We start from the raw sequence: 8,583 nt of genomic DNA on the forward strand, positions 1-8,583 counted from the left end.
CTCAAGCTCTTGGTAACCTGTTTTGTTTGGAAAATGTTATAGGGAAGACAATAATATTATATAAAACTGGAACTATTCGAGTATCACAGAAAACATAAAAATTTTGTCCAGATGCATAGGATCACAAAATAATAGAAATTAAAGTAAGTCTTAACTCAGTGCAGACTAGAAAAAATTATGCAGAAACTAACTCTATTTCGTTTCGCCTTTGTAGGGTTAAATGTCACATGATCATAAATTTATGGTGACTTTCCAGCTTTTCATGGTGGAGGGAGACCTCAGGTGGTCCTTCAAGAATTTTTCATCATGGGCAGGCACGTGAGTAGAACTACCAACCTTTTTTAAGCCAGCTGGGTGGCTTCCTCAGATGAAGAATTCTACGGACCGACGGACAACTTAAAACCAGTATACCTCTCCTCTTACAACTTTGTCGTCAGGGGTACAACAAGAGGCATGCTGGTGAGTGGCTGGGCAAGCTGCAATTAGGCAGAGGGATTGATAAACATTAAAACCCTAGGTCTGGATACTGTGATTGGTATATCATGATAGTTTAGTCTGTTCTGATATATTTTTCAGATTTAAATCATCTCATATTTGAAAGCTAGACTTCAGCAGCAAAAACTTTATCTCAGTGTGTCAACAATGTTTTGTAGAAATGACATAAACTCAAAAAACTATTTTCCAACAACAAACAAAAAATTCATGTTTTTCTTGAATAGTATATTCAGTACTTACTCATGTTACTGTATTACCCAGAAATATATTATTGATGAACATGATTTGCATATCATCAATGACATGTATTTACAATTATTGAACAGTAAAACTTGGTACACTATGGAAGCTGTGTGGACTTTTTAGAATCTTTCTGGCATTAAATGATATAAGATAGCCGATGTAATTTGGTGCATAGGCAAGATTGATCCGCATGCATCTTCATGTCATCCTCTGAAGGACAATTATTGTCGATGATCATAAAATATGTACTGTATTCTGTGTTATTTCAGATAAATTCTAATGGTGTTTGCATCTAAATTATTTCACATCCAAGAAAAATATGTAGGAATGTGAAGGGTCCGAGATACTCCAATGTACAGGACAAAGTTGTTTACAAATGCCAGCTGTTTCACAAACATTTTTCACAGTAATTGTTGTTTTCTGTTTTGTTACCAGCAACAAAGGTTATATAATTGTATGCACATTTCCCAGAAGTTAGTGCAGATTTTCCCCGAGTGATAATTATTTTCTTTTGAAATATTTTCATTTCTCTGGGAATTTCATGCTAAAGTCCTGTGTATATGAGTGAACTGTTTAGTGTTTACCACCACAGAATCTTGATATACAAACCCCCTTCTGCCACATGTGTTTCTAATTAGCTTGAAACAAACAGATCCCTGGCATTAAATTTACACTGAGAGATCCCTGGAATATGTAGCAGATTTCCTTCATCACAGCTACATTTCATAGAAAAGCCACTTTAGCTTCATTGATACGCTTAGTTTTTAAGTGGATTGTGCGCCACAAGGTTTTAAGAAAAGGAAAGAAAAGCAAGTTTCCCTCTCAGTACTGGACACAGAACAACACAGCTGGTAACAGCAACCTGAAGAACTGAACCCATGACCTCCTAGTCTTGAAGTGGGTGCACTACCATCAGGCTACTAAGACAGTGTACACTTCTCCATTCTCTGTGTATATATACCGTGCACACTAAACTTCACTTTGAATGGGGCCTCCTTGGCCGAGTTGTTAAGGTTGCTGACTTCAAATCACAAGCCTCACTTGGGTTGTTGAATTCTTCATGTAAGGAAGCCATCTAGATGGCTTACAACGAAAGGTCCCTGGTTCTACCTAGGTGCCCACCTGTGATGAAACAATGCACGGAGGGGCACCTGGGGTCTTCCTCCACCATCAAAAGCTGGAAAGACACCAAATGACCTATAATTGTGTCATTGTGATGTTAAACCCGAAACAAGAGGGTCATGATGGCCCTATATCGCTCACCTGTTATCATTGCACTCAAGGACAAGAAGGTCCTCAGAAAAAATATCTAAATCCAAAGGACAGGAACAACAAATGGAAAGAAATTTAACCAAAAAGAAAAAAGAAATTCTTACAAGGTATAGATATGTCAAAATACACCCAAAAATTGGAGGTACCATCCATGTTGTACCACAGAAAAGTGGTCTCGGTTTTTCCCTACGGCTAATAATAAAAAAGTTACTAAATAAGCTATTTATAGTAATATAAAAGGGAAGTAATTGAAAAAAATTATTGTAAGTGATACAAGTTGTGTGCAAGTTTGGTTAAAATCAAATAATAAATGAAGCTGCTATTGCGCAGACAAGGTCAAAAAAGCTAATTTTGGCCCTTTCAGGGGCCATAACTCTGGAACCCGTTAAGGGATCTGGTCGGTTCAAGAAACGAATCAAGATCTTATGGTGACACAAGTTTTATGCAAGTTTGATTAAAATCAAATCATAAATGAAGCTGCTATTGTGCGGACAAGGTCAAAAAAGCTAATTTTGGCCCTTTCAGGGGCCACAACTCAGGAACCCATTATGGGATCTGGTCGGTTCAAGAAAGGAACTGAGATCTTAAGGTGACACAAGTTTTCTGCAAGTTTGATTAAATTCAAATCATAAATGAAGCTGCTATTGTGCAGACATGGTCAAAACAGCTAATTTTGGCCCTTGCAGGGGCCATAACTCTTGAACCCATAATGGAATCTGGCCAGTTCAAGAAAGGAACCAAGATCTTTTGGTGATGCAAGTTGTGTGCAAGTTTGGTTAAATTCAAATCATAAATGAAGCTGCTATTGTGCAGACAAGGTCAAAATAGCTAATTCTGGCCCTTTCAGGGGCCATAACTCTGGAACCCATGAAGGAATCTGGCCATTTCAAGAAAGGAACCAAGATCTTACGGTGATACAAGCTGTGTGCAAGTTTGGGAAAAATCATATGATAAATGAAGTTGCTATTGTGCAGACAAGGTCAAAATAGCTAATTTTGGCCCTTCGGTCAAAATAGCTAATTTTGGCCCTTCAGGGCCCAGAACTCTGGAACCCATTATGGGATATGGCCAGTTCAAGAAAGGAACCAAGATCTTATGGTGATACAAGTTGTGTGCAAGTTTGGTTAAAATAAAATCATAAATGAAACCACTATCGTGCAGACAAGAAATTGTTGACGCACAAAAATAGCGAATTCTGGCCCTTTAAGGGGCAATAACTCTAGAACCCATGATGGGATCTGGCCAGTTTTCGAAAGGAACTGAGATATCATGCCAATACAAGTTTTGTACAAGTTTGATCAAAATTGCTTGCAAAATGTGGTCTCTATCTTGTTCACAAGAAATTGTGGAACGGACGGACGGATGATCACAAAAGCTCATCCTGTCACTATGTGACAGGTGAGCTAACAAAAATAAAGTTTACTTTTCGACTTCTTTAATTTTGATAGCTGATAACATTAAAATATTCAAGGTAACAGACCAAATGCTTTTCGGATTAAAGAAGTCCCAAAGTGAACCACACAGCATAGACTGGCACCTTGGCAACACTCACAAACCATCCAATTTAAATGTGAAAATACTCTTAAGAAAGCAAAAAATTGCTTATTTACACATTTTGTCTAATTATGGGTGTTTACACTACACTAAAACACAGTCATTTAAGGTTGCATGAGGATGAAACGCTGCAGTCATCCAGGGTTTTTTGAGCAATAAAAACAAAACAAGAGGGTCATGATGACCCTGGATCATTCACCTGAGTTATATGAGCTATATATATATATACATGTTTCAAATGTCAAACTAATGCTAAGTAGGTCAGTAGGTCACAATCATAAGATTTTTTTTGGAAATTGTTGGCGGATGGACGACTGACAACGGACATCGTGTTGTCACAAAAGCTCACCATGAGACTTTGGCTCAGGTGAGCTAAAAAAAATACAAAGAAAATAGCAGGGGACTGAACTACTGGAGTCAGCCATGGTGCTTAAGCTGCCAATGTTTAAGAAAGTGGTGTTTTTATGTATTAAAGAGTGATCACTTTAATTTGTTCTAATGTTACTCAATTTGTTAGTATTTTAGTGAAATTTTCCCCCAAAATTTTGTCTTGCCATCTTGGCTATTTTCCTGAATCCATTCTCAATTAGTGGAAAACACCCCTTCCCACAAGAGTGGTCACCTGAAACAATAGTCCTGGGAAGCAGTAATACTCAGCCATAGCAGATGTTTTGAATCAGTTCGCTCATTAAAATGTAATTTATATGCCTCCAAGTAAACTCCTGTCCATTAACTTGCATATTTTCAGAATATATTTTACTTTCCCAAAGAAATAACATCTAAGACTTGTAGAAAAACTGAAACCCTATATCTCCAGAAAAGTTTGCAACAAAACTGCCCCGACTCGAAATGAAAGCCTTCAGCAAATTATAGGAGCTAATAGGTTCAAATCCTTCTGTGACAATCTGCAATACTGGGATTCCACCAGAAATGAGTTACTGTAGAGAACAATTCATAATTACATGCTTCAAGATTTCTTCATAACTGACCAAAAACTATGCGGATATCTTCATTGCATAGTTATGCATATAATAATCTTATATTCCCTTATTAACTATATCAAATACTAGGAAAGATGTATCATTAATTCAAAATATCTATTAAAATACAAAATGTACTGTTACTTTAGCTTATATTTTGTACATACATTAGTATACATATCATATCTCCCATTATTGTACAAATTATTAGTCAATTATGTTAAGTGAGCACCTCATGTTTCACAGCTGGTCTAGTTTTACAAATTGTACACTGCCCTTTAAAGGTTTTATGATCATTGCTACCATGCACTGCTTCATGTTAAAATGTCAAGTGTCCATAACTGTGGGAAGAAACATTACAAATTGCTTTTGATTATACTGCATTTTGGTCTTTTGAAGTTCATGCACTGGCTTACAGATCAAAGATTTATTTTTAGTTGAAAGTCTCTAGTCTGGCAGAATGTTGAGAGGGGAGTCAAACATTTTCGATTAAAGGGGAGGTTTGGGGTCAGAAAATTTGGTAAAGGGGGAAGGGACTAATTTTTAGGTAAAGCTGGTAATGAAGCGTACCTGGTGAGAAGTATACATTTTTTATTAAAGACTGCTTTCCTTTTCATGCAAATGCTGATACCATATACATCATCATTCCGAGTCCAAAATTTAGACTAAGTCTAGGTTCTGAGTCAGGAATTGAGACTAAGTTTAGGTTCTGAGTCCGAAATTTAGAAAAAGTCTTGGTTCTTAGTCAGGAATTGAGACAAAGTAGAGGTCTTAGTCTGAAATTTAGACAAAGTCTAGGTTTCTAAGTCCGAAATTTAGACTAAGTCTAGGTTCTGAGTCCGAAATTTAGACTAATTCAATTTCTGAGTCCTAAGTCTAGATTCTGAGTCTGAAATTTTGGCTATGTCTAACCTCTAAAGTCTATTATTATTATTATTATTATACCAGATTTATATAGCGCCCTTTTCATGATCAATTTCACGTTCAAAGGCGCTTTACATAGTTTAAATGCAGCCACACAGGGCGCATAATTCATCCTCTACTAGTACAGACACAGAGCGATCTGACCAGAGGGACAGAGTGAGACAAAGCCCCCATGACAGAGAGATCAGAAATCAGATACAGGCTTGTCTGGCTAACTTAGCCTAGCTCGTTGCGAATAGACAGCCTGGTTCTTTAACTTGCCCAGTGTATAGCACTGATACACGCAAGGATTGCCTGGGTTCCTGACCAGTACACCTCTAGTTGGGTGGGAAACACTGAAAAGCGTTTCTGAAATTTCCTGAGTAGCTGCCGGGGATCGAACCCCCGACCTCAGGATTGGAAGGCCAGTGTGCAAACCACTGAGCTATCCGTCCACCAATAAGTCTAGCTTCTAAGTCTAGAATTTAACTTTTTTAACCTCTAAAATTCAAATTGCCAAAAATTCTTTTGTAACAGATCTACACTGCTTATTTTTTTCAAGTTTAAATAAAATATTTATAGGTTATTAGCTTTGTATTGGGAAATGCACGAGTTCTTCAATGGAAATACTGCGTGACTTTAGGAGCGCAATATTCTTCTGCTGAAGAACGAGTGCATATTTCCCGATGCAAAGCTAATAACCTTTTTATTACATACGCATCTACATGTATAAATACATGCACCCGATATTAACTTCAGGCGTCAGTGTATGGAAAAATATTGACGTTTCCAGTACCAGTGTAACTTAACGGGGAAAAGAATGGAGTATGTAATAATGAGGAATATAGATCCAGGTTGAAAACTGGCCAATTAAATTATATCAATTGAAAGGCGTGGCTTGGAAAAAATCACGAATAAAATCATATCTGATGCCAAAGAAGAGAACATTTTCTAAAACATATTGATATCTTTTTATTCAGATTTTAATTATGTGTTGTCAATCTACCATATTTAACTTTTACTGTAGAAATAAATGACAACGTCTAACAGTAGCTGGTTATGTACCAGTGCCATTCGTATGTCAAAATAACAACCGTGTAATTTATATGGAGTGATATATAATTTTGGTACGTGTAGGGGTTAGTTTCATAATATTAATATTTTCTAACTATAAATGGACATTCGACTATAATAATATTTAGTAAAATATTTAATGACTGTACTCTTCTGTTTATTTAAGAGCAACGTATTAAATCCATTGTGACCGTTCTTTAAATTGGGTGTTAAATAGAGTTGTAACATACAAAGTTACTTGTATCGAATTTCTAAAGGTTTTAGATCTTTTCATTGACAATTTCATAATTTGTAACTTAATATCTTGTATTTTGACACTTTCCACACATAATGAAACTTCGCCTACCTTCATTTTCATGACTAAGGACCTTGTTTCGGCAAATTATGATTCTTCTTATCTTATTTAATAATAAATTTAAAAGGTACTTTTTGGATCTAGACTGGGTGGTAAATGAACCTTACAGCACACAGTTTATTGGCAATACCTTAACCAACAGTGAAACATGGTTTACTAAAGCATCCGTGGCTCATGGACCTGGGCTAGATTATAAGATTCTTTCATTGGTTGTAGGTGCAGATGGGAATTTCCGGTCTCAAGAGTAACTGTTTAGGCGGTTACGAGGCTCCAGCCGAGTAACCGTGTAAACAGTTACCCGAGAGCCGGATATTCCCATCTGCACCTACAGCCAGTGATAGAATCTTTTTCTTGCATACCATATTAAACAAAGCAGAGTAAAAAATAAATTCAAACAAATGATTTTCTTATAGCACTTTTTGGATCGATTGTCAATCGATCGATCCAAAGTTAACAATGTAGAAATTTCCTTACTGCAGAACGAACAAAAGTAGTGCCGTAGGTACAAACAAATAGTTCTGTGCCATACATTTATTTAACCATCAAAATATAATTATTTTGCCACGGAGGTATTTTTAGCTGTCGAACGTCAATTTTAACGTATTTTTCAGTCAGTATAATGTACATTTCTGTTGTTAGCTCACCTGAGCAATGCTCAGGTGAGTTTTTCTGATCACTCGATGTCCGGCATCTGTCTGTCGTCTGTCCACAACATTTAGCTTGTGTATGCGATAGAGGCTGTATTTTTCAACTGATCTTCATGAAATTTAGTCAGAATGATTACCTTGATGAAATCTAGGCCGAGTTCGAAAATGGGTCATCTGGGGTCAAAAACTAGGTCACTAGGTCAAATCAAAGAAAAACCTTGTGTATGCGATAGAGGCTGTATTTTTCAATTGATCTTCATGAATATTGATCAGAATGATTGCCTTGATGAAATCTAGGCCGAGTTCGAAATGGGTCATCTCGGGTCAAAAACTAGGTCACTATGTCAAATCAAAGAAAAACCTTGTGTATGCGATAGAGGCTGTATTTTTCAATTGATCTTCATGAATATTGGTCAGAATGATTGCCTTGATGAAATCTAGGCCGAGTTCGAAAATGGGTCATCTCGGATCCAAAACTAGGTCACTAGGTCAAATCAAAGAAAAACCTTGTGTATGCGATAGAGGCTGTATTTTTCAATTGATCTTCATGAATATTGGTCAGAATGATTGCCTTGATGAAATCTAGGCCAAGTTCGAAAATGGGTCATCTCGGGTCAAAAACTAGGTCACTAGGTCAAATCAATGAAAAACCTTGTGTATGCGATAGAGGCTGTATTTTTCAATTGATCTTCATGAATATTGGTCAGAATGATTGCCTTGATGAAATCTAGGCCGAGTTCGAAAATGGGTCATCTTGGGTCAAAAACTAGGTCACTAGGTCAAATCAAAGAAAAACCTTGTGTATGCGATAGAGGCTGTAGTTTTCAATTGATCTTCATGAATATTGGTCAGAATGATTGCCTCGATGTAATCTAGGCCGAGTTCGAAAATGGGTCATCTCGGATCAAAAACTAGGTCACTAGGTCAAATCAGTGAAAAACCTTGTGTATGCGATAGAGGCTGTATTTTTCAATTGATCTTCAGGAGTATTGGTGAGAATGATAACCTTGATGAAATCTAGGCCGAGTTCGAAAATGGGTCATCTCGGGTCAAAAACTAG

This window comes from Mercenaria mercenaria, chromosome 18, assembly GCF_021730395.1.
Source record: "Mercenaria mercenaria strain notata chromosome 18, MADL_Memer_1, whole genome shotgun sequence".
Taxonomy (NCBI): Eukaryota; Metazoa; Mollusca; class Bivalvia; order Venerida; family Veneridae; genus Mercenaria; species Mercenaria mercenaria.